This window comes from Anguilla rostrata, chromosome 12 (assembly GCF_018555375.3).
Source record: "Anguilla rostrata isolate EN2019 chromosome 12, ASM1855537v3, whole genome shotgun sequence".
Taxonomy (NCBI): domain Eukaryota; kingdom Metazoa; phylum Chordata; class Actinopteri; order Anguilliformes; family Anguillidae; genus Anguilla; species Anguilla rostrata.
In genome coordinates, this window is record NC_057944.1 from 41657944 (window position 1) to 41684247 (window position 26304).

Below are 26304 nucleotides of genomic sequence, written 5' to 3' on the forward strand. Positions count from 1 at the left end.
TCCGACACCGTAGGGTCTAGTTTTTATCAGTGAGGGGAGGGTCTGAACGTCGGGGAAGCAATGGAAGACACCCTACAAACACACTACGTAATGACAACGTTACATTTTGGTCGTAATTTGGTAAGTCGCGGTGACTTTGTGACAACATTGCTCTATGGTCGCAAAATAACCAGTCCTCATGGAGACTGTTCTGCAACGTTGCAGTAACGTTATAGAATTACATAAATACGATGTAATTTAATAACGTAACAATTACGTTATATCACAGTCCTCATCCTTACTTAATTTGAAACGTTACTGGTAGGTTGTCAGAACGTTTGTAAATGACGTATTGGCTTACAGTAAAATATCTATCTGTCTATCTGTCTGCGCGTTTACACTTGGACCGTTAACACGTTATATCCAATATATTTATTATTATTATTATTATTATTATTATTATTAATAATAATAATTTATTTATTTTAATATAGGATATGATGGATATGCAGGTATAGGGTTCTAGGGTGGCTGACATGGATAGGGATTTTATAGTAGGACTCGGTGTAAAGCATGGAGGATAAAAAATAGCTTAGGGTGAAGGGATTTTTGAGTGTAAATCTATTGTCTGATACATACTCCGGAGCAGAAGGTGGCGGTAATTCACCAATAAGCTGTGGACCGCCCGCTGTAAAACAAGAAGAAGACCGTATATCCAATCACATTACATTATTACATTACAGGCATTTGGCAGACGCTCTTATCCAGAGCGACGTACAACAAAGTGTATAACCATAACCAGGAACAAGTATGACGAAACCCCTAGAGAGAAGTACCGGTCCAAGTACAGGGAACAACCGCATAGTTCAACCTGGACCCTGGTGGTTAAACTGATTAACACTAACAACGAGAAAGGCAACAACGCAATCTATGGAAAAATAAAAATAAATAAAAATACAAGTAGTCGTTAAGACTGGCGCATCAACTAAGTCACCTATTAAACAGCTGCCTAGTTACAACCCTAAGTTTAGTCATTTACAGGGGGAAGGGATGGGGAGAGGTGCAGCCTGAAGAGGTGGGTCTTCAGTCGTCGTTTGAAATGGGTCACAGTCTCAGCTGTTCTGACCTCCACAGGGAGGTCATTCCACCATCGTGGGGCCAGAACAGAGAGGAGACGTGTTCTGGAAGTGCAGGTGCGAAGAGGGGAGGTGCTAGGCGTCCTGAGGTAGCAGAACGGAGGGATCTGGCTGGCATGTAGGGTTTGAATATCTTTTGAAGGTATGCTGGGGCTGATCCCTTGACTGCCTGGTATGCTAGAACCAATGTTTTGAATTTGATGCGAGCTATAACAGGCAGCCAGTGGAGGGTAGTGAGCAGGGGAGTTACGTGGGAGTGTCTGGGTAGGTTGAAGACCAGACGAGCCGCAGCATTCTGAATGAGCTGCAGGGGTCTGGTGGCAGATGCCGGTAGTCCAGCCAGAAGAGAGTTGCAGTAGTCCAGCGGGATAGAACCATTGCTTGGACCAGGAGCTGGGTTGAGTAGGTGGTGAGAAAGGGGCGGATTCTGCGGATGTTGTATAGGAAAAATCTGCATGCCCGGGTTACTGCTGCAATGTTGTTGGAGAGGGACAGCCTGTTGTCCATCATCACTCCGAGATTCTTGGCGCAGGGTGATGATGTCACTACGGTGTCCCCTAAGGAAATGGAAAAGTCGAGGAGGGGAGAGGATAGAGCAGGAATAAAGATTAGCTCCGTCTTTCCCGGGTTGAGCTTCAGGTGGTGATTGTCCATCCAGCTCTGTATGTCCCTCAGGCAAGCGGAGATGCGGGCGGGGACCTGTGTGTCCGATGGGGAGAAGGAGAGAAAGAGTTGCGTGTCGTCGGCATAGGAATGATAGGACAAGCCATGGGCAGATATTACAGGGCCAAGGGATCTGGTGTACATGGAGAAGAGAAGGGGACCAAGGACTGAGCCCTGGGGAACTCCGGTGGTGAGGGGACGGGGTGGTGATACCTTATCCGCCCAGGCAACCTGGAAGGAGCGGTCAGAGAGGTAGGACTCAATCCAGTCAAGGACTGTGCCGCGGATCCCTGTTGCTGCCAGGGAGGACAGGAGGGTAGAGTGGTCCACAGTGTCAAATGCAGCGGAGAGGTCTAGGAGAATCAGGACAGAGGAGAGGGAGGCTGCTCGTGCGGCATGGAGTGACTCACTGACCGAGAGGAGTGCAGTCTCAGTCGAGTGGCCAGGCCTGAAGCCAGACTGGTGGGGATCAAGCAGGTTGTTCTCAGAGAAATAAGCAGAGAGCTGGTTAGATGCAGCACGTTCGAGTGTTTTGGATAGGAAAGGGAGGAGAGATACCGGGCGGTAGTTCTGAATGACTGAAGGATCTAGTGCGGGTTTCTTCAGCAGCGGGTGATGTGGGCCTTCTTGAAGGATGAGGGGAAACATCCAGAAGATAGGGATGAGTTCACGAGGGAGGCGACAAAAGGGAGGATGTCTGGTGTGATTGCTTGAAGGAGAGATGAGGGGATAGGGTCGAGGGCGCAGGTGGTAGGGCGGTGGGTGAGCAGAAGCTGGGAGACTTCAGTGTCTGAGAGGAGAGAAAATGTGGAGAAACAGGGGGCGGAGGACGCAGAGGGGGCGGAGGACGCAGAGGGGGCGGAGGACGCAGAGGGGGCGGAGGACGCAGAGGGGGCGGAGGACGCAGAGGGGGCAAAGGAGGTGCGGATGTCTGCAATCTTTTCGTCAAAGAATGCTGCAAAGTCATCTGCAGTGAAGGAAGATTGGGGTGGAGGAGGTGGCACGCTGAGGAGAGAAGAGAAAATAGAGAAAAGTTGACGAGGGTTAGAAATGGAGTTATGTGCACATGCGCATGTTGCAGTGACGTGCTCTTGGAAGAAAGTCGTTGTGATTTCAAATTCTCCGTGGGAAAATCTGGGTTTGACGGCGTTCAAGAGCAGTTAAGCGTTTCATTATGCCTTTATATTTTTAACTGAATGTATTAATGCAACAATACTGCATGCCAACCGCCGTAAAAGCTAACAAGAAGAACTGAATGCATTGGAGACCTTTTCAGTTAATCGTATTTGCAATGTAATGATGGAGTCCTACTTTCAACATGCATGTTTGCAGTTCTAGCTGAATGTTGCTAATGCTTTAAGTTAGTAGGTGAAATGGCGTCTGTTCAGACCTGGCATCTGTTTGGGACACACTTGAGTTAGTGTTCTGTTAGATAACATATTTGCTACTTTGAGTATTTAACGCTAATAGCCCAGTGCAAATGTAATGTAAGACCAGCTAACATTACCTAGCTGATCTTGGCGATGGCCTGTTTAGTTAGCCAACAATTGAGCTAATTCGACATGAACAATGGTGCTTTACGGACCACCGTTTATACATGTCCTTTTAGCTAGCATTGTTGCCAGCGCCTCTTTTGAAAGCTAACGTATGTGGCGCTCTTTTGAAAGCTGTAATTCACCTTGTCCACGTCCTAATGAGATATCAACATTTTGGTTAAAATATACATCATAAATATGATATAAAATAGTTGTGTGGTCTTCATTTGGTTTTTGATGTTTGACAAACTGGAGCTAGCAAGCCTTTTCAAGCTAGCATTGTTGGCGCCTCTTTTGAAAGCTATTTTTGCGCTCTTTTGAAAGCATTTAGCTAAACATTATTTCCATTAGAAATAGAAAAACTCGACCTTTTTTCGTCAAAATCATCTAAAATTATTACTCGATACCTGGTGTAACCGTGGCCTTAAATTTTTTAAATAAATAAATTGGCTTTGGCTTCGCGCCAGTGCATTGTGTAATCAATATTAATCAAGAGTATTACTCTGTATTTTCACCAAATACTGACTTAAATTGATTTTCTTTTGCAGAGTCCTCTACATTTGGCCCAACATCTCAAATGGAAACTAGAGCACAAGATCAGAATGAAGGTAGTTATGGATATAATATGGAAACAGCTCTTTGACTGTTTGTCATTGTCAAAACACAATTATGATTTTAGCCTGCTGCGTGTGTTACTCAGTGTATTTTTCTTACTTGTTCCAATTTCATATTCTTTCAGCTCCCACACATGGCCTTATGACTGTTGCCCCAGTGAAGAACCCGAGGTCCAGGCTTCCCCACTCAAGACATGCCTGAGACAAGAGTGACTGTATTCCAAGGTGATCCTAACTTAAATGTAGTTCACCGCTTGAAAAAGACAAAAATACTCAACACTATTAATGTTGAAATCATTGGTCTATGGTTATTACTGTCCTGAAACTACCCTTCACCCTTTTTATGTTTTTGTATCTAGTTTTGTATGTTTGTCTCATCTTCTGTACCATAATTATGCTTGCACATATTGCCTACCTAGAAATGTAACTTGAACCTGATCTCAATGGTATTCTATACAATGACAATAAAGACTTTCTATTCTATTTGGGCTTGATATGTGTACATTTTTTATTGCTGCACTTAAAGTATCTTAAATTTTGAAGATATGAATTACAGAAGCATGTTCAGTACTAGTAGTTATACTTCTGAGTGAATCATGATTTTAAATGTAATGTTTTAATGGGGAGTTGCAGAACGTACATATGTAGTAATTGTTTGTATGTGGCTAGATAGAGAACAGGGCGAGGTAACATGAATATAGAAACGTGGCGTTTGCTGAAAAGAAGGTTTTGTATGGTAGCCAAGTGAAGAAATATAGTTAGTAGAAATGGCAGAGTGGTGAACCGGTGTAATTTTTTAATAAAATGGATACATTTGCCGTCATGAATCACGGTGGCTGTGAGTGAGTTTTGGTAAAGAAAATATAAAAGCGTAAGAAAACGTTAGTGTAAAGGAGGAAATTATCTGCCTGAGGGCGAGGCGGGATTCAATCCTTAAACCGGAGGTTTACCAGTCTGTGACTTTGTTAGTGCAGCACCATGACATAGCTATGCAATGCGTGAAATATCATTAGCAAACCTGTCTGTGGTTTTAAAGAAGAACACAGGCCAGTAAGCACAGAAGAGCTCCCGTTGAATCCATTGCATTACATTACAGGCATTTAGCAGACGCTCTTATCCAGAGCGACGTACACAACTTTTTACATTGTATCCATTTATACAGCTGAATATATACTGAATCAATTTTGGTTAAGTACCTTGCTCAAGGGTACAACGGCAGTGCCCTACCCAGGAATCGAACCTGCGACCTTTCGGTTACAAGCCCAGTTCCTTACCCACTGTGCTACACTCCGTCCATAGGGTTTCTGGCTTTGCAATATTGTAGCCGGTTAATAACTGAACGTGCAGACGGTACGTCATAATGCAGTGTATACGTTCGGTGAACGGCGGGTAGATATGGTGCAAAAGCAATAATTGAGAAGTAGTAGACAATTATTAGTGAGGGTAAAAGCAAGTTAAAGACACGTGTCCCTAGCTGGGCTTGAACCTAAGACCCTGTGGTCCCAAGACTGTAACCTTACCCCGCGCGGGAGCCGTGGATAGTTAAGCTTAACTTCCCTTAACTTTTACCGTTCGTTCTCAACGGTAGTTCTTAACACTACGGATGTAATATATTTTCGGCCGCACGTATTTTTTCGCGGCGCTGTTCCGTCCCGGATGCAGGAAGACCATTTTCGTCTCTGCCCTTAACTTTCCCCATTCATTCTCAACGGTAGTTCTTAACGTTGCGGGTGTAATATAGTTTTGGCCACACGCTGCCGTGGCGCTGTTCCGTCCTGAATGAATGAATGACAGCGTATAAACAAATAAATTCGAATATTAAATACAGGCGAGGCGTTTTGCGGTTATTTTGTGGTACATACGCTTCGGTAAGTCTTAATAATTTTATTATGAACAGGTTCCTGTTTTATATTGATGTCACCGAGGTATTCTTTCATTATTTCAGCTAATAGATCAGTAGTTTCATTTTTCCTATTTGACTTCATTATTGGTTTTCACGTCCCGTTCGTTGGCTTGTCCGTACATAATAACACTTTTAAGTGAGAATATCGCAGGTAAATGGGACATGTGTACATGTGCACGTTTGTGTCTCAGTACACCAGCTATTATTTCCATGGCCCTGCAATCATATTAGGGTTTAGTTTACAATATGTTTCATTTCCCCCTCACTATATTATTGCTGGTATCATCATCATTATTGTTATTGCCCCCTTTACATGTGCCTTGTGTAACACGTCACGGTCTAGACATACATTTTTTAAATTATTATTACTTATTACACTATTGCTGTCAAGGCAATAAGTAATGCCATCTCTAATTGTTCATTGTCAGTACTGTCATTCAGCCATCTTAACAAACGCTTTCCTTTCTATATGTTTCTATACTTATTATTATTATTATTATTAGTCTGTTTAACTATTTAATATAGAACAGGACACAGTACAAATATTGCTGCCTTCACCTTGAGACAATACAGAATTTGTGAAATGCAATTCATATTAACTACCCCTCCCACCCTATCCCCTGGATTGACAGCTCACAAAAAAGGGAGATTAGTGGAAAATCATTATAATAACAATACTAATTTTCATGTTGAGAATTTGATAATACTGGGTGATAGAGCTACACAAGGTTGTGCATCAAAATGGCAAAACATAAGGTCAAGGGCATAAAGAACCTACCATTTATACAGCATCATGATGTACCGTTCCCATGAAAATATAAACCCTCCCCAAATTTTACTGTCCAGTTCTCTGTTTTAGAGTTAATGTTATTTCATTATAGTGAGAATTCTTTGGTCATCAACTGTATAGGTCTACCTTGGCCTACCAGGCCCTCTATGATTACTGAGCTCACCAGTGCTCTCGTTCTTAATGATGTTCCAAGCGGTTGACTTTGGTAAGCTTAAGGTTTGGCCAATGTCTCTGACTGTTTTTTCATATATCCCAGCCTCATAATGGCTTCCTTCCATTGGCATACCTTATAATTGTACTGGAGAAGCAATTGAACACACCTGACTAATCAGAAACACACGTGAAACCATTTGTCCTGAACATTATGGCACCCTGATAATATGTACGTACATCCCCAATTCTAAAAAAGTTGAGACGGTAAATGAAATGCAAATAAAACAGAAAGCAGTAATTTTTAAACTTTGACTTGAAAAATATTGTCCAAATTTAATAAGCGTAATTAAAAGAAATGGTAATGTTACGTAGTGGTAAACACTCGACTGTCCCAACTTTTTTGGAGCGTGTTGCAGTCAACAGATTTTAAATGAGTGTATATTTTCAAAAAACTATTAAATTCACAAGGTAAAACGTCAAATAATGTGCTGTTGTAGTGTTTTAAATATAGTACAGGGTAAATAAAATGTACAATATTTAACATTATCACACCTTTTTTGTTTTTATTAGCATTTTCCATACTGTCTCGGCTTTTTTGGAATTGGGGTTGTATGTATGTACAGAGAGTGCTGTCATTTCTACAGGGTGAAATCAAAATGTATTAAAATAACCTTTCATAAGAGCTGAGAGCTGATAGCTGCACTTTAACCACATGTGAATTGTTTGATTACAAATCTAAAATGATGAAGTACAGAACCAAGTAAAGAAAATACGGCTTTGTCCCTAACGTTATGGAGCTCACTGTATATAAAAATATTATTTCTGCTTCAGAAGTGGCCCATGAAGTACTTGGCAAAAGCAGACCAATGCCAGTGCTTCTCTTAACACCCAAGCTTCGAGGAGCTTCAGGAGACCCAGCAGCCGTGGCAGCATGCGACTGCAGGGAGTCCGACTGCATGTGTGCACCTTGTTGTCACCTTGCAGCCTCGGTAAATCCGCCTGCTCCAGTCCCAGGCCCAATCCCATTTCATGCTTGTGCATATCAACCCTGCTAATACTGTTACGAACGAAAATACAAATATAGCTTTACATTTATACTTGGCTGTTTATGTGTTTATTAAGAATTGTAATATGTAATGTTGTAATCCTATTTGTACTGTTGCAATAATTGATCTGATGTAAATACTTTGATAACTTTATATGTATTGATTTGGCAGAAAAGATTTCCTGATCCTCTCCATAATAAAATGGAGGTGGAGAACAAATATCATGTTAATATCAAACCTAAAAAAAGAAGAAGCGTTATCTGAGACACTTCTGTGAAGAACAAATCAATTATGAATGATTATTTATTTGTCCGCGGGTAGATTCGAACCCACGTTTCCGTGGGACGGCGTTACACCTATACACGGCTGGCCCCCGCGGGCCACAGGCAGATTAGCTGTTTAAACTGGAAATGTTTCAGAGTAAGAAGGTGTGGGTATTTTGCGTGTGTATGCGAGTTTTTGATTGGGTCATGAGGGTGAGGGTTTGGCTGATGTCGGTAAAATGTCCAATGGGGAGACATGTTGTTAGTGGGATACGTGGCAGGAAAAATAAGAATGAGAAGAAGAAAGAGAAGAAGGAGAAAACGCAAAATCCCCTTAGTTTGGGGCTTTATTGTGTGGACATGTGAAGTTGTTTATGAAATCTGTCTCTTGAAATGGGGTCAGAATGTACAGAATTTAATGTTTTTAAGGGCTGAGTGTCTGTGGCTGTTGTGGTTATTTCTGTGGGGAACCCTGAAAAGTGCCAAGCTCTCGGTGCTCTATAGGTATGGGGCATGCCCGGGATGGCATACCTGCCATCCCAATTCCGTAGCAACAAGATAAACCCGACATTAGCCCTAAAATAGGCCAATACAGCAGTGAAAATGCTGCTCACTGAATAACGAAATAAACAAGACAACGTTTTTTTTAAATTATACCATGTCATTATACAGTCAATATCTGGGACTAAGCATTTAATAAATATACAATCTTACCATTGGTTTTACACGTAGAGATGTCCCTTTTGCGAATGAGTGGTCATATATTGTCTTGGACAATCCGCTTGTGTAATATACGCACATATGTGCGTATATTACGCCTGGGTCGGCTACCTTCAAAAATACCTGCGCGTAATACCACACCTGTTGCTTACGGCGTAGTCGCCCTTTTTAGTACAATTTGGTTTGATTGACAATTCATTTATTCAGTAGGTGAGAGTATAAGCTTTCTAACGATGTATAACATGTCTGATTTTGCTTTTGGAATAACGTTTTATCGGTCAGCGTAACCGAAAATTTTCTTATATGCCAGTGTCTAAATAAATAATACGGTAGGCTATTCTGCGAGCAGCACGCAGGTCGCGAGTTGATATTTCGTCTTTTGTTTCGTTTTTTCTCAATGTCCTGTCTACTATTTGAAATGTGTATTATTATTCTATCTGTCTCTGAGGTGCTCTGAAATGTGCATTCTCTGCTAAGCTGAGCAATGGATTGGAATATGTGTCTGACGTAATGTTGCACGGTATACCGAAACTTCAGCACTTTTTCGGTACTTAAAAAAAAAAAAAAAAGAATTTGTTAGAATTTAGAAGAAATTAGAATTGTTCGGTAGTTTTGCGTCAAATGTAAAAGCCAGGGAAATGTGTCTCCCGCATTACTGATTGAGAGGATGAAAAGTGTAATTTGTCAGAATCTTCGCTGGATGGCAGTAGCAACTAAGGTTGGCAAGTGAGGTGACGTGCGCTTGTGCATTCTTCGTGGTTGATACAGCGCAAGCTTAAGCTGCGTTTCCACCAAAAGTACCCGGAACTTTTAGTCCCAGGAACTACTTTTCAAGGAACTAAAAGGTTCCTTCAGCCCATGGTTGTCTGCGTTTCCACCACAGTCTAAAGTCCCGCGAAGATTAGGCAAATTAGCCCACTGACAAAAAAAATAAAGCGACGTTGTCGTCGGTCCATCTGTCCTATGACTTCTTCTGTAACCCCATACTACCACTGAAGTAGCCTACTTTATTTTCTAATAACCGGGACAGCCCGGAGGGGTTTATTCCACTTATATACAACGGGTTACCAACAATGACTATATATGGTTACTTTTGTATTTATTGATTTTTATCGATTTAATCACCTGGAATTTAAATATTCTTCTGCAGTCGTTTGAGAATATTTTACCGTTGTCAAGCAAAACTGTCGTTGGTAGTTGAACTTGGACCGTTGTTATGCAACAAATAGGATATAACAGGCCAATAGTCAGATTGTAACGGTTTTATATATCCTCTAAAACACATTCATTATGTTTTTATGTGAACATTCACTTTCATGTCTTGACATTGAGGCGACAGAATGCATTCACATTTCTAATATAACTGGCAACAACAGCAGAAAACATGCACACGTTGTAAAAAATTTGTTGTTTGATTACTTTCTCATCGTCAATTCCATATAGGCTAATCGCAAAATGACAAGAATAGAATGAAAACTCGGACTTGCGTGAAAATTTAAATTAGCAGTGGTACAGCCACTGTTTGCCTTCCTTCGAAGTTACTGCTAGCCGAGCAGTGAAGTGTGCCCTCCAGATGCGAACCATGCACCATAAATTAGTCCATAGTCTTCCTGGTCTTTTTACGGAATTGAAGAATGGCAGAGTAAAATTACGGCAGTCTGAAAAAGCTAAAGGGAGGATTACTAGAATTAACCTGTTATTTTACCCTGACAAAAAGTGCGGAAGATGATTTCCAGTTTGCTTTTACTGTATCACCAATGTGAATTACGCAGAACTACCGCATACCTCACATAACTGTATCAAATGTTTTGAGTCAATTACAACGGGCTAACAAAGAAAATCCGGAAGAAAATATTCAGCAACCAAATTAATCCGTTTGAATGTTTTGGTACGTAATATGCTGTCCCAGCACGAATGCTTAGCATTTTATAAAACGAATACTAAAGAAAGAAAAGAACAGAAGAGCACACGTTATAATTCCAAGACGTTGGCAGGCTATAACCAAAACTAGGCTACTGCGCCGCATAACATACAAGTTTGATTTGAAGTTATTATGAAAATGAATTGTTTTGCGGCTGCATATTTTTAAACATGGCAGTTGAAAATAAAACACTGCAAGTAGTCGACCAATCAGAAATTTTCAGTGCTTGCGCCCCACCCCAAAGGTTCCGGTACTTTTGGAAAGTACTACCCCCCGAGCAGGAACTTTTTTAGGGGTAAAATAAAGCCCCCGGAACTAAATTTAGACCCTAGTTCCTGCGGTGGAAACGCAGCTTTAGACTCAGTTCACTTCAGTAGCAATAGCTGTTCTAATTTGTAAATATTTTATTATAGGAAGATGCTGTATTGTTATTGAAATATGCTGTTTTATATATATTTTAAAGTGAAAGACCTGTTTAAAGATTATTTAGTTTACAATTGTTAAATTTTTTAATATATTTCATATATTTTTCTATTACTTAGTGTTGTAACACAATAGGCCTATGCTTATTAATATGTTGAACAGGCTTCAACTTAAAGGTTGTTAATAAACCAGGTTTTTAATAAACCATGAATTTGAAAATGAGGTCAACGCTTGTGGACATTACGTTTCTGATCTATTATAGTAATTTCAGTATCGTTCGGTACCGAGTATTGAATCAGCATCGTTTAAGTTTCAAGTATCATTTTAGTATTGAGTATCGTGAAACCAAACCTGGTATCAGTATCAAAGTCAAAATTTTGGTATCGTGACAACGCTAGTGTGACGCCTTTTTTAGTTGCGGCGTAGAAACACTGCAGCTGTATATACATGCCGGGCCATCTAAGTGTTACAACATAGTAAAGGCCTTTACGGGAAGTGGCTAGGACACATCCATGGTGACGCAACTAAGTCATCAGACAGCATGTCTTAGCACAAATTTGGTCATAAGTCATCAATATTTTACTACGTCAGACACATTCCAATGCATTGCTTATCATGATATTCAATAGATATGTTGGGTGAAGGTATATGATCATGATGACAAGGCCATTTTAAAATCGCTCCATAGGGGGCGCGATAGTGCCAATGCTTGGACCCCTCCCAACGCCGCTTGCGGCTTTAATTTAAAAATTGTTTTATTTCAAATTTAAAGTATGTTTTTTGTCAAAAGCAGATAACTCCACCAGTCATTTTTTGTCAAAAGCAGATAACTCCACATTTTATGTTTCAGAGTTTAACAAAGCCAGGTAATGGATATAAGTTTCTTTTAAGTGCAATATTGAACATTCTTTAACATAAAACAAGTAAGTAATGTGCTCGAAATAGCAACAAAAACAGCCCATTAATGAGCAATATTACACATTTACAAGATCATACCTTGGGAAATCCCAGCCAGACTACAAAACCCCTGAGCATGAACGTAACATAAATACCGCATTAATAATTAAATCTACCGGCAGTAAACTACATTGGAGAAATTAACTGTTTCAACCAGTCGCTACACAAAACACTGCACAAAAAAATTATTTCCAGTCATTTGGTGTCATTTTGGTTAGGGTTAGGGTTACAGTTACGGTTAGGAATAGGGATAGGGTTACAGCTAGGGTTAAGTTAGGGTTGGGGTTAGGGTTAGGGTTAGGATGTAAAATATCACAATGGCTTCCCCCATCACAGTACATGGACTACGTGGTTGGTCAGGGGAGACCAAGGGCAATGCATGGGCCTACGCCTGTCGAGCACAACTCTCAGTCTTGGCCTTAATCCGGGATGAAAGTTTACTAATTTAACGGGAGTATGTTCTGGAGAGTAAAGAGGAGTCTTTCACCACGGGATTGCGCTGGCTACTTTCCATTGTCCTTGGACAATATACTCGAATAATCAACCTCTGTGCTACCATGTACGACGTTAACCATTTAACGGGAGGATGATCATAGGGAGAGTAAACAGTGAGTGAGTACCGCAAGATTGCGCTGGTCACTCACAATGCCTGGCAGGGCATTATACTCACATGTTCAACTTCCATACTACAGTCTAAGTAGTTGGAGGGCGAGCAGGCAGGGGGTTTGTTCTATATTAACTTTTCAAAACGGTTTATTAAGATTAAATTATTGCTTGGCTATATTATTTATAAGGTTATTGTTTATTAAAGACTGTTAAATTTTATAGTTTAATTAAACATATGATGGGAGGAGGAACATGGGTAGAGTGAACAGAGAATGAACCGCGAGATTGCGCTGGTCATTCACAATGCCTGACTGGGCATTATACTCACATGTTCAATCTCCATACTACTGTCAAAACAGTTGGAAGGTAAATGGGTGGGGGGTTTTTTTCTCTATAATAACTTTTCACATAGATTTTGTAAACGGTTTATTACGATTGAGTTACTTCTTTTCTAGATTATTTATTGTTTATTAAAAACTGCTCACTAGAGGGGTTGGGGATAGGGTTAGGATTAACGTTAGGGCATGGGAAAGGGTTAGGGTTGGGGTTAGGGTTAGGGTTGAGGTTGGGGTTGGGGGTAAGGGGTGGTAGCTTTAGGGTTAGAGTTAAGGGTTAGGATTAGGGCTACGGCTACGGCTAGGGCTAGGGTTAGGGTTAGGGTTAGGTTTAGGGTTAGGGTTGAGGTTAGGGTTGGGGTTAGGGATGGTAGGGTAAGGGCTAGGGTTAGGGTTAGAGTTAGGGTTAGGGTTAGGGTTTGTGCTTGAGCTAGGGATACGATGTTAGGGTTAGAGTTAGGGTTAGGGCTAGGGCTAGGGTTAAGGTTAGGGCTAGGGTTAGGGCTAGGGCTAGGGCTAGGTTTAGGGTCAACCGTGTGAAATTTCTTGGAGCTCCTTCTCGGGCAACTGGTCACCCATGGGTGAGGGTTAGCGTTAAGCTGATGGTTAGTGTTAGGGTCACCCGTGGCACTCTGAAATTTTTCGGAGCTAAATGTTTTCTATAGTAGCATGTGTACCTATGGTAATTGAAAACCTTTTCTTTAAAAACATTTTTAAATGCCCGCAAACATAATATTTTGCATTTTCATTATTTTATTAACTGGATTTACATTGTTTATCAGCTATTTTAAATGGATTTTCTTAAGTATTCAAATGTGTGTATGAGTTCAAATAGAGTTAAGGGCTCAAACTAGGGTTAGGGTTAGGATACCGGTAAGTCTGAGGGTTCAGGCGAGTTAACGGCTGTGTTCAGCAGCTTGAAGAACGGTTAGTACATAGGTTTCTAAATGATTATTAATTAGCCAAATAATTTCTATATTAGCATGAGTACCCGTGGCCTTGGCAAAATGTCCATTAAATGAATATTGTTTCATTGAAAACTTTTTCTTTCAAAACATTTTCAAATGACCTCTGTTACGTCCCTCCGCCTCAGGTGGGGGCGCTGGCTGTTTGGACGCTGGAGTTGGCTTCTCAAGAGATGGGAACTTTTCCTCCTCACCTCTCGACCACGGCCGGGTCTTGATTTTATCTTGTGTTTTGCAGCTATTTTAGTATCTCTTATGGGTAATTAAGTAGAGTTGTTGGTTATTTTGGGAGGCCTTGGTTTTGGCTTTGTTATGTTTGCGGGGGCTTGAGAGCAACCGTAACACCTCAAACATATTATTTTGCATTTGTATTATTCTATTAATTGGATTTACCTTATTTATCAGCCATTTTAAATGGGTTTTATGAAATTTTCAGATGTGTGCATGGCTTCAATTAGGGTTATGGGCTCTAACTAGGGTTAGGGTTAGGGTCTATTTATTTATTTATTTATTTATTTAGGATCCCCATTAGTTATTACCTCAGTAACAACTATTCTTCCTGGGGTCCACACAAAAGACAAGACAAGATAAGACTTTCAAACATCGTTAGGGTTAGGAAAACAGTAAGTCTGAGGGCTGAGGCGTGTTAACGGCAGTGTTCAGCAGCTCGAGGAATGGTTAGTACATGGGTTTCTAAATGATTTTTAATTAGCCAAATATTTTCTATAGTAGTATGAGTACCTATGGCCTTTACAAAATGTTCATAAAAGAAATATTTTTTCAATGAAATCCTTTTCTTGATAAACATATTTAAATGTCCTCAAACATATTATTTTGCATTAGTATTATTATATTAACTTGATTTACCTTATTTATCAGCTATTTTAAATGGGTTTTCTTAAGTTATCAAATGTGTATGGCTTCAATTAGGGATAAGGGCTCAAACTAGGGTTTGGCTTTAGGGTTAGGGTTAGGGTTAGGGTTACTAGCCTGCTGCTATGAGGCTGAGGGTTAGGGTTAGGGTTAGGGTTACTAGCCTGCTGCTATGAGGCTGAGGGTTAGGGTTAGGGTTAGGGTTACTGTACTAGCCTGCAGCTATGAGGGTTAGGGTTAGGGTTACTGTACTAGGGTTAGGGTAAGGGTTAGGGTTACTGTACTAGGGTTAGGGTTAGGGTTAGGGTTACTGTACTAGGGTTAGGGTTAGGGTTACTGTACTAGGGTTAGGGTTAGGGTTACTGTACTAGGGTTAGGGTTAGGGTTAGGGTTACTGTACTAGCCTGCAGGGTTAGGGTTAGGGTTAGGGTTACTAGCCTGCTGCTATGAGGCTGAGGGTTAGGGTTAGGGTTAGGGTTACTGTACTAGCCTGCTGTTAGGGTTAGGGTTAGGGTTAGAGGAGTTAGGGTTAGGGTTACTGTACTAGCCTGCTGTTAGGGTTAGGGTTAGGGTTACTGTACTAGTTAGGGTTAGGGTTAGGGTTAGGGTTACTGTACTAGTTAGGGTTAGGGTTAGGGTTAGGGTTACTGTACTAGCCGTTAGGGTTAGGGTTAGGGTTAGGGTTAGGGCAATGGTTAGGGTTAGGGTTAGGGTTAGGGCTAGGGTTAGGGCCGGGGTCAGGGCAAGGGCCAGGGCTAGGGTTAGGGTTAGGGATGTAGTTAATTTATTTTGGTTTGTTGATGTTTGTTGATGTTAAGATATTTTTTATGTAAAATCAAAAAACATGTATTTTCTAAAATTTTAGGACACATCATCAGTAAGGTACCTCAGGTTCATCAGGTGTTTCGGCCTTTAAACCCTATACACCCTCCTCCGAGGCGGCCAGCCGGGGTTGATCAAATCCCGACTTGTGTCCCATGCCCAATTGTGTTAGGGTCCTAGATTTAGGCCAAGATATTTTTAGTTTCGCTATTACAGATTATTTATTAGTCTTTAGTACTATTTACTTAACTGTCTTTCATTAACTATTAAGTTTGAAAATTTTGTTGTTTCCTATAAGAAAAAGTATTTTTAAATTCTTATCAAAAGCTAAAAACAATTATTTTTTAGTTTCTATTCAAACTCGACAATTTAGGGGGGATGAAGGTTTTATTAATTTAAAAAATCCAAATTGAATTTGGTTGGTCAGATTTGCGTGTGTAGTGCAAAATGGTCTGGTGTGTGGGTGGTGCTAATCACCGATAGAAAATTGGGCACCATTTAAGGTCTGTGGCCCCAGACCACCACACCCTGCGTGCTGTCCAAGTGGACCCAGGGGGGCTGGATACTCACCATGCTAGACCCAAGTGGTTTTTGTTAACACCGCTAGGTAGCCCAACCACCCGAGTCAAGCCTGAGAAGGGTCTACATCTTGGGGCCTGCTCCAGTCTCCCCCAGATCAGTTATGAGCGATACATACCAGTCTGGGTTAACCTAGAGATGGGGGCGATTAAGGAATTAAAACAAAACAATCAGTGGGTAAACTGACAATGGTATGAATTGGGGAATTACAATTACAATCGGGGCCCCACCAGGAATAGTCTGTGGCTGCATAGCTACTAGGACTGGGATCAAGAGCCCATGCAGTCATGAGGAGGGGACAACTATACCCGCCTATCAAGAGCCAGCCCATGTAAAGTGGGGTCACAGCTGATTGACAGGACCTTGTCCTCCTACTAGCTGGAAGCGGGCCAGAGCATATTACTTCCCGACATCTTTTTAGCCACTGCACACAATGATTGATAAGTTGGACAAGATGTGGAAATTATTCTTCCCTGCTGAATTAAATGGCTGTGGTAAAAATGTAATCTCTGTGAGGCAGCCAGTAAGAATGCATGAAAACTTCTGTCTCTTCAATAAAGGTGAATACACAGGTCTCTGACTGACGCTGTGCAATACTTCACCGAGAAAAGCAATATTTCCGATATTCAACAATAGATGCTACAGATTGTAAACTTCCCTTCTCCTAACTTTTCCTGAACTGTGCATCTGATTGTGGCGTCGCTACTATTCCGCGTTTCAGGTAGGTGTATCTTTACTTAATTTGTTCCTGCTGTTGTTAGCCAGAGAATATAGTTGTGCGTTAGTTCAGATAATCTCTCTTAAATTTGTCTCAGCTGTTCTTAGTTGGAGAACATAGTGGTGCGTTTGTTCAGATAATCGGTCTTTAATTTGTCTCAGCTTTTACTAGTTAGAGAACATGGTTGTGCGTTAGTTCAGATAATCGCTCTTTAATTTATTTCAGTTCTTGTTAGTTAGAGAACATAATTGTGCTTTAGTTGAACAGTGTATGCAGTGGTGATACTGTTAAATAGCCCTGTATTGTCTTGCTAATTTCGAGCAGCTTCACCTGGTGCTATTCTGCCCTAACAAGCTCATTGCAATTACGTAATTGCCACCCCCTATTTTTAAACTCCAACTGAGGCTGCTGGAGGCGTAGGCCGCCTCGTGGTCAGTTTGTCACGTGTCTAACCCTGATTCCCTTGTGCCCGTTGCCTCGCTCCAGACGGGTATTCTGAGGTTTCACAACTCCTACTTTCCCATCGCCCCACAACCTGTGCCCTTGACCCCATTCCCTCACCACTCCTCCAGGCAATCTCACCCGAGATTCTCCCATTCATCACCTCCCTGGTTAACTCCTCCCTGACATCCGGCTGCTTCCCGTCAACCTTCAAGAAGGCCCTCATCTCCCCCCTCCTGAAAAAGACCACACTAGACCCCTCCATCATTGGGAACTACAGACCGGTATCTCTCCTTCCATTTCTGTCAAAAACCATTGAACGTGCTGCATCAAATCAACTCTCTGTGTTTCTTTCACAGAATGAGCTCCTCGATCCCCATCAGTCTGGATTCAGACCAGGCCACTCGACAGAGACCGCACTCCTCTCTGTCAACGAAGCTCTCCACGCAGCCCGAGCAGCCTCCCTCTCCTCCGTCTTATTACTTCTGGACCTATCGGCAGCCTTCGACACAGTCGACTACCCCACCCTCCTGTCCTCCCTATCTGCAATGGGGATCTGTGGCACAGTCCTCAATTGGATTGAGTCTTACCTCTCAGATCGCTCCTTCCAGGTAGCCTGGGCTGGTAAAGTATCTGTGCCACACCCCCTCATCACCGGAGTCCCACAGGGCTCGGTCCTTGGTCCTCTCCTCTTCTCTCTCTACACCCAGTCCCTTGGCCCTGTCATCACAGCTCATGGTATGTCTTACCATTGCTATGCTGATGACACACAACTGTTTCTCTCCTTCCCACCCTCTGACACACAGGTCTCAGCCCGCATCACTGCCTGCCTGAGTGATATTCAGAGCTGGATGGTCCGCCACCATCTCAAGCTCAATCCAGGTAAGACAGAGCTCATTTATATTCCGGCTCTTAACTCCCCTCTCTCTGATCTCTCTATCTCCCTAGGTAATACCATCCTCACACCATCACCCTCAACTAGAAACCTTGGCGTGGTGATGGACAACAGACTGTCCCTCACCGAGCACATTTCAGCAGTGACACGTTCATGCAGGTTCTTCCTGTATAACATCCGGAGGATCCGCCCCTTCCTCACAACTTACTCGACCCAACTCCTCGTCCAGGCAGTGGTCCTGTCCCGCCTGGACTACTGTAACTCCTGCTTGCTGGCCTCCCAGCATCATCTATCAGACCCCTGCAACTCATCCAGAACGCAGCAGCGCGTCTGGTCTTCAACCTCCCCAGACATTCCCACGTTACCCCCTGCTCACCACCCTCCACTGGCTCCCCGTGATGGCTCGCATCAAATTTAAAACATTAGTGCTTGCCTTCAAAGCAGCCAGGGGGTCAGCCCCTCCTTATCTACGTCAACTCATCAGACCCTACACCCCAGCTAGACCTCTCCGTTCTGCTGCCACATGTCGCCTGGTCCCTGCCCCGGCTCGCACCAGCACCCGGTCACGCCTCCTGTCTGTTCTAGCCCCACGGTGGTGGAATGACCTTCCTGTGCAAGTCAGAACAGCAGAGACCCTGGCCGTCTTCAAACGTAGACTGAAGACTCACCTCTTCAAGCTACATCTCACCTCATCACCCCCCACTACCCTCTAACATTTTTTTTCTAAAAAAAAAAAAAAAAAAATAGGGTGTACAATTCACACTTTTTGCAAAGTTATACCTATTGTAGCTCTCTTGCAGGAATGTTGTAAAGCGCTTGTCTCTGAGTTTTGTAATGCACTTGTTGTAAGTCGCTCTGGATAAGAGCGTCTGCTAAGAACCTATAATGTAATGTAAATGTAATGGGTCATCTACCGCAGGCGCAACATATCTAACCTGCCACCCCTGTGCACATCTCAGGAACTCACTGTTGTGGGTGAACTATGGAACTGTCAGTCAGCTGTCCCAAAAGCTGACTTCATTACTGCCTTTTATGTCTATATGTGTGATATGTTGTTTTTATCTGCTGCTGTAACACCCAAATTTCCCCACCTGGGGATGAATAAAGTCTATCTTATCTTAGCCAAAGCAAAGTCTCTTGACTTCCTGGCTCACAGAGTAACCGCAATTGCAGTAGGAGAATTTTAACGGATTGTTAATTTTTCTTAATTGTGCATTTGTTGGTCTGATGGATTAGTTATCCTGACAAGAAAGGGCTGTAGATGAAGAAAAAGCCACATATTCACATAAAAATGAACAGTTTGTTTGAATTCCAGTATTGCATTTGAGCTTTGCAAACAACATGCCTAACTGGACAGGATAGAGTTTGAAAAGCACTGGTCTGCAACATCAGTCGCAAGCAATCACTGCATTCTTAATTCAACATCAATCCCCACATTACCACTGAAACAAGCAGAGAAACACTTTGCAGGTTCATAAAGACAGAACATCGATTACAGCAGTCCGAAGCACGATTAAATAAATTTTTTTCTGCCAAAGTAACGTGCTCTCTGAGGATGGGCCCAGATCTCTGACACGTCAGGTGCAGGTGCAATCATAGAGAAAATAAAGCAAACTAACAGAAAAGTAAATCAGGAATGTTAAGTCTACCTTTAGTAAAAGGCTGGTTGGAAAATAAAAAGCAAGCAGAGTAAAAGACCAGTACAAACAGTGAGCCTGAAGCTGATTTAGGTCATTTTCATTTTTATTGTATATAAAAGCAAAGACAACATTTTTAACAGTAAGACTTTTGGTAGCGAGGGCGAGCTCCGGGTCCAGCAAACTCGTCGGACCAGGAGTGGCGGGAGTCGGCCACCAACAAGGTCCCGTGGTACTGGATCAGGATGTCAGATCTACTTCTTAGAGGCTTCATCCACATCTGGGAACAGACCACAGCAAGTCAGCAAACCAGCTCTAACCAGGGAGCCCCATCTCCTGACTCTGTAACCAGGGAAGCCCACCTCCTGACTGTCAAACCAGGGAGGTATCAGACAACATTCCATGCCTCTTGTGTAAACCTTCAGCATGAAAATATTGAAGTATTTTAAAGACTGAGCAAAACCAATTTTCTCTTTGAAGCTCTCACAGGCATAAGCGAACATGAAAAACACAGACAGATACAGAATGACAAAAAAATGAGAAAATGTGAGGGCGGCTCACATTTCTGGTAGCATGCCACAAGAGATCTGGAGACGGCCTGGCGGATTGCTGCAGAGAGAGAGAGAGATAGTGGAAATTGTGATCTCAGGGGTTACATCTCTCCTGCATCCTGTCAACAATCAGGCTGTTAACAACCATTCTGATTATCAACACATTTTATAAAGCAATAACTGTGACAGACAGCTACAATACAATATAAAGCTTGCAACACCCACACCGTGGACCACATTGACGAAGTTCTCCTAGGCGGCAAGATTCTTCTTTAAAATGGTGCATATGACATGTTGATTGAGTGAAATTGTAGCTGTGTGCAACAGACTCCTTCTGAATGCGTGCATTACTGGAAAGTGCACAGACTGTCACGCTCTCACGCCGACCTCCCTGACAGTGTGTCTTTATTGGACACCGAATAAATAAAATAACAGATGCAATGAAAAGTCTCGTTAGCGTTATGTCTGTATTACTTAGGTGAACACATCTTACACATCCATGATACTTTTCGCGTAGCAAATAACGTTAGTAAGTGTTATGCATAAGAGTGGCTAACAACAAGACTAAGGTGGTCATAAAATTTTTCCCGACCGTGAAGAACGCCTTACTCGTTTACATTTTGAATAGATGTGGCTAGACTGGCTAAATGTATCGTCGTTTCCGTCGCAGCACTGTCGACACAAGCAATATCGGAAGGGAATTTTGTTTTGACTACGTAGTTAAGCAAAAACTTGAACGACAGCTAAGGCTGATATATAACGGCGGTTAAGAAAGCATGTTACAATGTTGTAGGTAGAGAATGAAGAGCAGATGAAGCACACAGCATTACCCAACGTTAGACAGATAGTTAATGTTAGCGACCATGTAGAACGGAGGCTAGTATTTGAGGTTAATTAGCAGTGAGTCAGTTAAGAGTTGTTTTCTTAACTTGGTAGTTGCAAATATACACATGGCACATAATGAATAGCCTTTCTCCAATTTGCCGGTTGAGTCTTTAGTCGTTGTGAAAATCCTATGAACGCGAGTGATGTTTATCTTTGGGAGCTCCTATTGACAGCGGGTGTAGAAGGTCGCCATTGCTAAACCGGGAACAACCGAGCAGTACTAATTACGGGAGCTAGCCTGGAGCTATGAGGCTAAGGGCACGTCATCGTTGATCATCCTTGATAGCTTTGCCAAGCAAGCATTGTAATCGGTGGCACGGTGGCTCAGTGGGTAGCGCTGTCGCCTCACAGTACGAAGGTCGTGATATCGAATCTCGGCTCTGTGCGGAGTTTGCATGTTCTCCCCGTGTCCACCTGGGTTTCCCCAATCCCAAAGACATGCAGACAGGTTAATCGGAGATACTAAATCGGCCACGGTTGTGAGTTAGAGGCATGAATACACTTTGAGTGTATTCCTGCCCCTCGCTCACAACAAGCTGGGGTAGTCCCCCCCCAGCCATCTTGCTGAGGTACTAGATAAGGTAGGGTCGTTGTAATTTGAAATAGATCCATAATAGACATAGTCTAGATCCGTGTTTATTGTGTATCTATGAGGTGTTTGCACACGAGACGTGCAGACGATATGTTTATTGCGTTGACTTATTAACCGGCTACAATATTGCAAAGGCATGTGGATTGAACGGGAGCTCTTGTGCGGTTACCGGCCGGCCTGTGTTGTTCTTTAATACCACGGACAGGTTTGCTAATGATATTTCACGCATTGCATAGCTATGTCATGGATGTCATGGTGCTGCACTAACAAAGTGACAGTCTGGTGAACCTCCGGTTGAAGGATTGAATCCCGCCTCGCACTCAGGCAGATAATTTCCTCTGTTACACTAACGTTTTCTTACGCTTTTATATTTTCTTTACCAAAACTCACTCACGGCCACCGTGATTCATGACGGCAAATGTATCCATTTTATTAAAAAGTTACACCGGTTCACCACTCTGCCATTTCTTACGCTTTCATGACGGCAAATGTATTAATTTTGTTAAAACGTTACACCAGTTCATCGCTGTGCCATTTCTACTAAGTATATTCTTCACTTGGCTACCGTACAAAACCTTAATATCAGCAAACGCCACGTTTCTACACTCATGTTACCTCGCCCTGTTCTCTATCTGGCCACATACAACAATGACTACGTATGTACATCCTGCAACTCCGCATTAAAACATTACATTTAAAATCATGTCTCACCCAAAAGTATAGCTATTAGTGCTGAACATGAGAAAAGCACAACATTTCTCTTGTTACTTAACAGCTATAGCGACTGTTATATATACCGCTCGATAAGGATTACAAGCTCGCTCATGGTTAGGCCTACTCCATTAACTTGGCACTATGCTCCGTGATCATGTCAACCTTCACCTACATGCCCATTCTGCTGAAAACATATTGTTTCAACTACGCAATTTGATCATTTCGTCCTAATTTCTCTCACACTGTTGTTATTTCCTCATATGCAAAGCCTGCTGGGACATATGCGTCTGCTCCTATTCTCCACAATCATGTTTTCCGGTTCTAGCTTAGCAAAGCAGCGAACAGGATTCCCGCCTTCAGATAAGCCTATGAAAATGGCTTATAAACCTTAGGAACACTGAAAGTGCATCTCCAGGAAATAACAGACAACGGAGCAGGACAACAGGCTACACAAATGACCTAGGAAGCTTTAATTCTACGGGCTTGCTGATTGTTTTCTCTATCAGGGCTCGTTGGATGGCCGGCAAATCCGTGAGTACAACATATTTCACCTGCGTTTCTGTTGCGTTTAGAACTGTTTGCCACTGTTTGTATACATAAGATGTATTTCAAAGCAATGCTACGCAATATTTGCTGAATTCTTTCAAGTGACTTGGCCCTGTGTTTTGTAGCAACGTGACTCACTACAACAGAATAGCAGGTGAACTGAGGGTAACGGTTTGGTGCTTCGGTGCTAGCCAGCAAGCTAACAGAGACACTCATTCATGCTAAAGTTGGGTATACATAAGTGCGTTTGAACATGATTATTTACAAGACTACTGTACAAAATCCCACAGGCTATTTACAGTTAAGCAGCGCTATGTAGGCCTACATGCAAACAGTTTGGCTATTTACAACAATAATATACATTTCATGCAACCCCCCACATTGCTTTGCAGCCCCGCTAGCTAGCTAGCTAGCTTGCTTGCTTAGTCTTTGTCAGGATTCTTTGTCAGGATCGCCACTATATTATTTGTGACTGTGAGGCTATGCTAACTACAAATATTGCACTTCGCTTAGCTGTGACGCTAGCTATAGCCTATGTCGAACGTTTGTGGAGCACGTTAATGTAGATTTCTATCTTTCAATACAAGTGGGAACAAGTTGTAGCGATCCATCGATGTAGTTATATCAGCCATTTGGCTGACGATCGCTGTGTTAATATGGATTCCTTACAATAGAAAAGACGTGTCATTTCATGCCATGCTCTACATGGCCGTACGTTCTTCATATGGGAACGATTAATTTATAAGTAGTCCTCTGCTGCCATCCTGTGGAATGTTTTATGAACTGTAGGTACGCTGGCTTATTACACTCTACTCAGCCAAACGGTCATCACATGGGAACAATTCATTTATAAGTGGTCGTCTGCTGCCACCCTGTGGAATGTTTTATGAACTGCAGGTATGCTGGCTTATTGGGATGGCAGGTATGCCATCCCGCCAAGTTACGCCTTGGCGGGGGCATGCCCCATACCTGTACAGCACCGAGAGTTTGGCACTTTTCAGGGTTCCCCACAGAAATAACCACAACAGCCACAGACAGTCAGCCCTTAAAAACATGAAATTCTGTACATTCTGACCCCATTTCAACAGACAGAATTCATAAACAACTTCACATGTCCACACAATAAAGCCCCAAACTAAGGGGATTTTGCGTTTTCTCCTTCTTCTTCTTCTTCTTCTCATTCTTATTTTTCCTGCCGCCTATCCCACTAACAACATGTCTCCCCATTGGACATTTCAGTGACACCAGCCAAATCTGCACCTACACGACCCAATTGAAAACGCGCATACACACGCAAAATACCCATACATTTTTACTCTGAAACATTTCCCGTTCAAACAGCTAGTCCGCCTGTGGCCTAGTGGGTAAGGTTACAGTCTTGAGAACATGGGGTCGTAGGTTCAAGCCCAGCTTGGAATACGTTTCTTTAACTTGCTTCGACCCTCACAAATAATTGTCTACTACTTCTTAATTATTGCTTTTGCACCACATCTACCCGCCGTTCACCGTTCACTTATTAACCGGCTACAATATTGCTAAGATATATGCATTATGACTTACCGTCTGTACGTTCAGTTATTTACCGGCTACAATATTGCTAAGACATGTGGATTCAACGGAAGCTCTTCTGTGCTTACTGGCTTGTGTTCTTCTTTAAAACCACCGGCAGGTTCGCTAATGATATTTCACGCATTGCATAGCTATGGCATTAGCTAACGAAGTCACAGACTGGTAAACCTCACTCACTCACGGCCACCCGTATGCATTTCATGACGCAAATGTATTCCTTTTATTTAAAAGTTACACCAGTTCACCACTGTGCCATTTCTACTAACTATATTTCTTCACTTGGCTACCGTACAAAACCTTAATATCAGCAAACGCCACGTTTCTACATTCATGTTACCTCGCCCTGTTCATCTATCTAGCCACATAGGCTACACACAATTACTACGTATGTACGTTCTGCAACTCCGCATTAAAACATTACATTTAAAATCATGATTCACTCATAAGTATAACTACTAGCACTGAACATGAGAAAAACACATTCGTGCAATAGATTACATTACAGGCAAATAATGTGTGCAATGTTATTTAACCCTCCACTTCAACAATTAACGTTCAATACCGACTGTTATATATACCATTTGATAAGGAATATAAGCTTGCTCATGGTCACTCCATTTACTTCGCACTATACTCCGTGATCATGTCAACCTTCACCTACATGCCCATTCTGCTAAAAACATATTGTTTCAACTACGGAATTTCGTAATTTCATTTTAATTTCTCTCACACTGTTGTTATTCTCTCATATGCAAAGCCTGCTGGGACATATGCGTCTGCTCCTATTCTCCACTATCATGTTTTCCGGTTCTAGTTTAGCAAAACAGCGAAGAGGATTCCTACCTGCAGATAAGCCTATGAAAATGCCTTATAAACCTTACAAACACTAAAAGTGCATCTCCACGAAATAACAGACAATGGAGCAGGACAGAAGGATAAACCTTACAAACACTAAAAGTGCATCTCCACGAAATAACAGACAACGGAGCAGGACAGAAGGCTACACAAGTTGCGACCTAGGGAGTTATAATTCTATGGGCGTGTTGATTATTTTGTCAGTCAAGGCTTGTTGGATGGACGTCAAATCCGTGAGTACATACCATATTCCATCTGCGTTCCTGATGCGTTTACACTTACGCCACTGCATCCTTTCTCACAGCCACTGTTTTATATATATAGCAAACCGAAACTGCTGAACGGTACACGCTCATCAGGCTGTACAGATTCACACAACGATAGCCATAATCCACAACTGTTTCTTGCAGGGTCGCATTTCTCACTCTCATAATAAAACGCTTTGCAAAAAGAACTGATATCTCATAAAAAACACGTTTTCAACGTACAAAAACGCCAAGTTACTAAAAAGTATTGATATCAAAATGACGCCAAGTTACGATACTACAAACAATAAACAATATAGGCTGTCTTGCCTCACCGAAATGACATAAGATGTATCTCAAAGCAATGCTACCC

The 26304-nt window shown here is 42.1% G+C and overlaps 2 long non-coding RNA genes across 2 annotated transcripts; one reads left to right on the top strand and one right to left on the bottom strand.

The window, feature by feature from the left end:
• The first annotated feature begins 2841 nt into the window (after positions 1-2841).
• Positions 2842-4410, top strand: LOC135236833 (uncharacterized). Its single transcript, XR_010324679.1, has 3 exons — positions 2842-2937; positions 3862-3921; positions 4053-4410. It is a non-coding gene; the product is annotated as an uncharacterized LOC135236833 (long non-coding RNA).
• A 15652-nt stretch (positions 4411-20062) lies between these two features.
• LOC135236072 (uncharacterized) lies at positions 20063-21408 on the bottom strand. The gene is made up of 2 exons (XR_010324506.1): positions 20536-21408; positions 20063-20254 (listed from the first exon to the last, which is right to left on the bottom strand). It is a non-coding gene; the product is annotated as an uncharacterized LOC135236072 (long non-coding RNA).
• Between the last annotated feature and the right edge of the window lie 4896 nt (positions 21409-26304).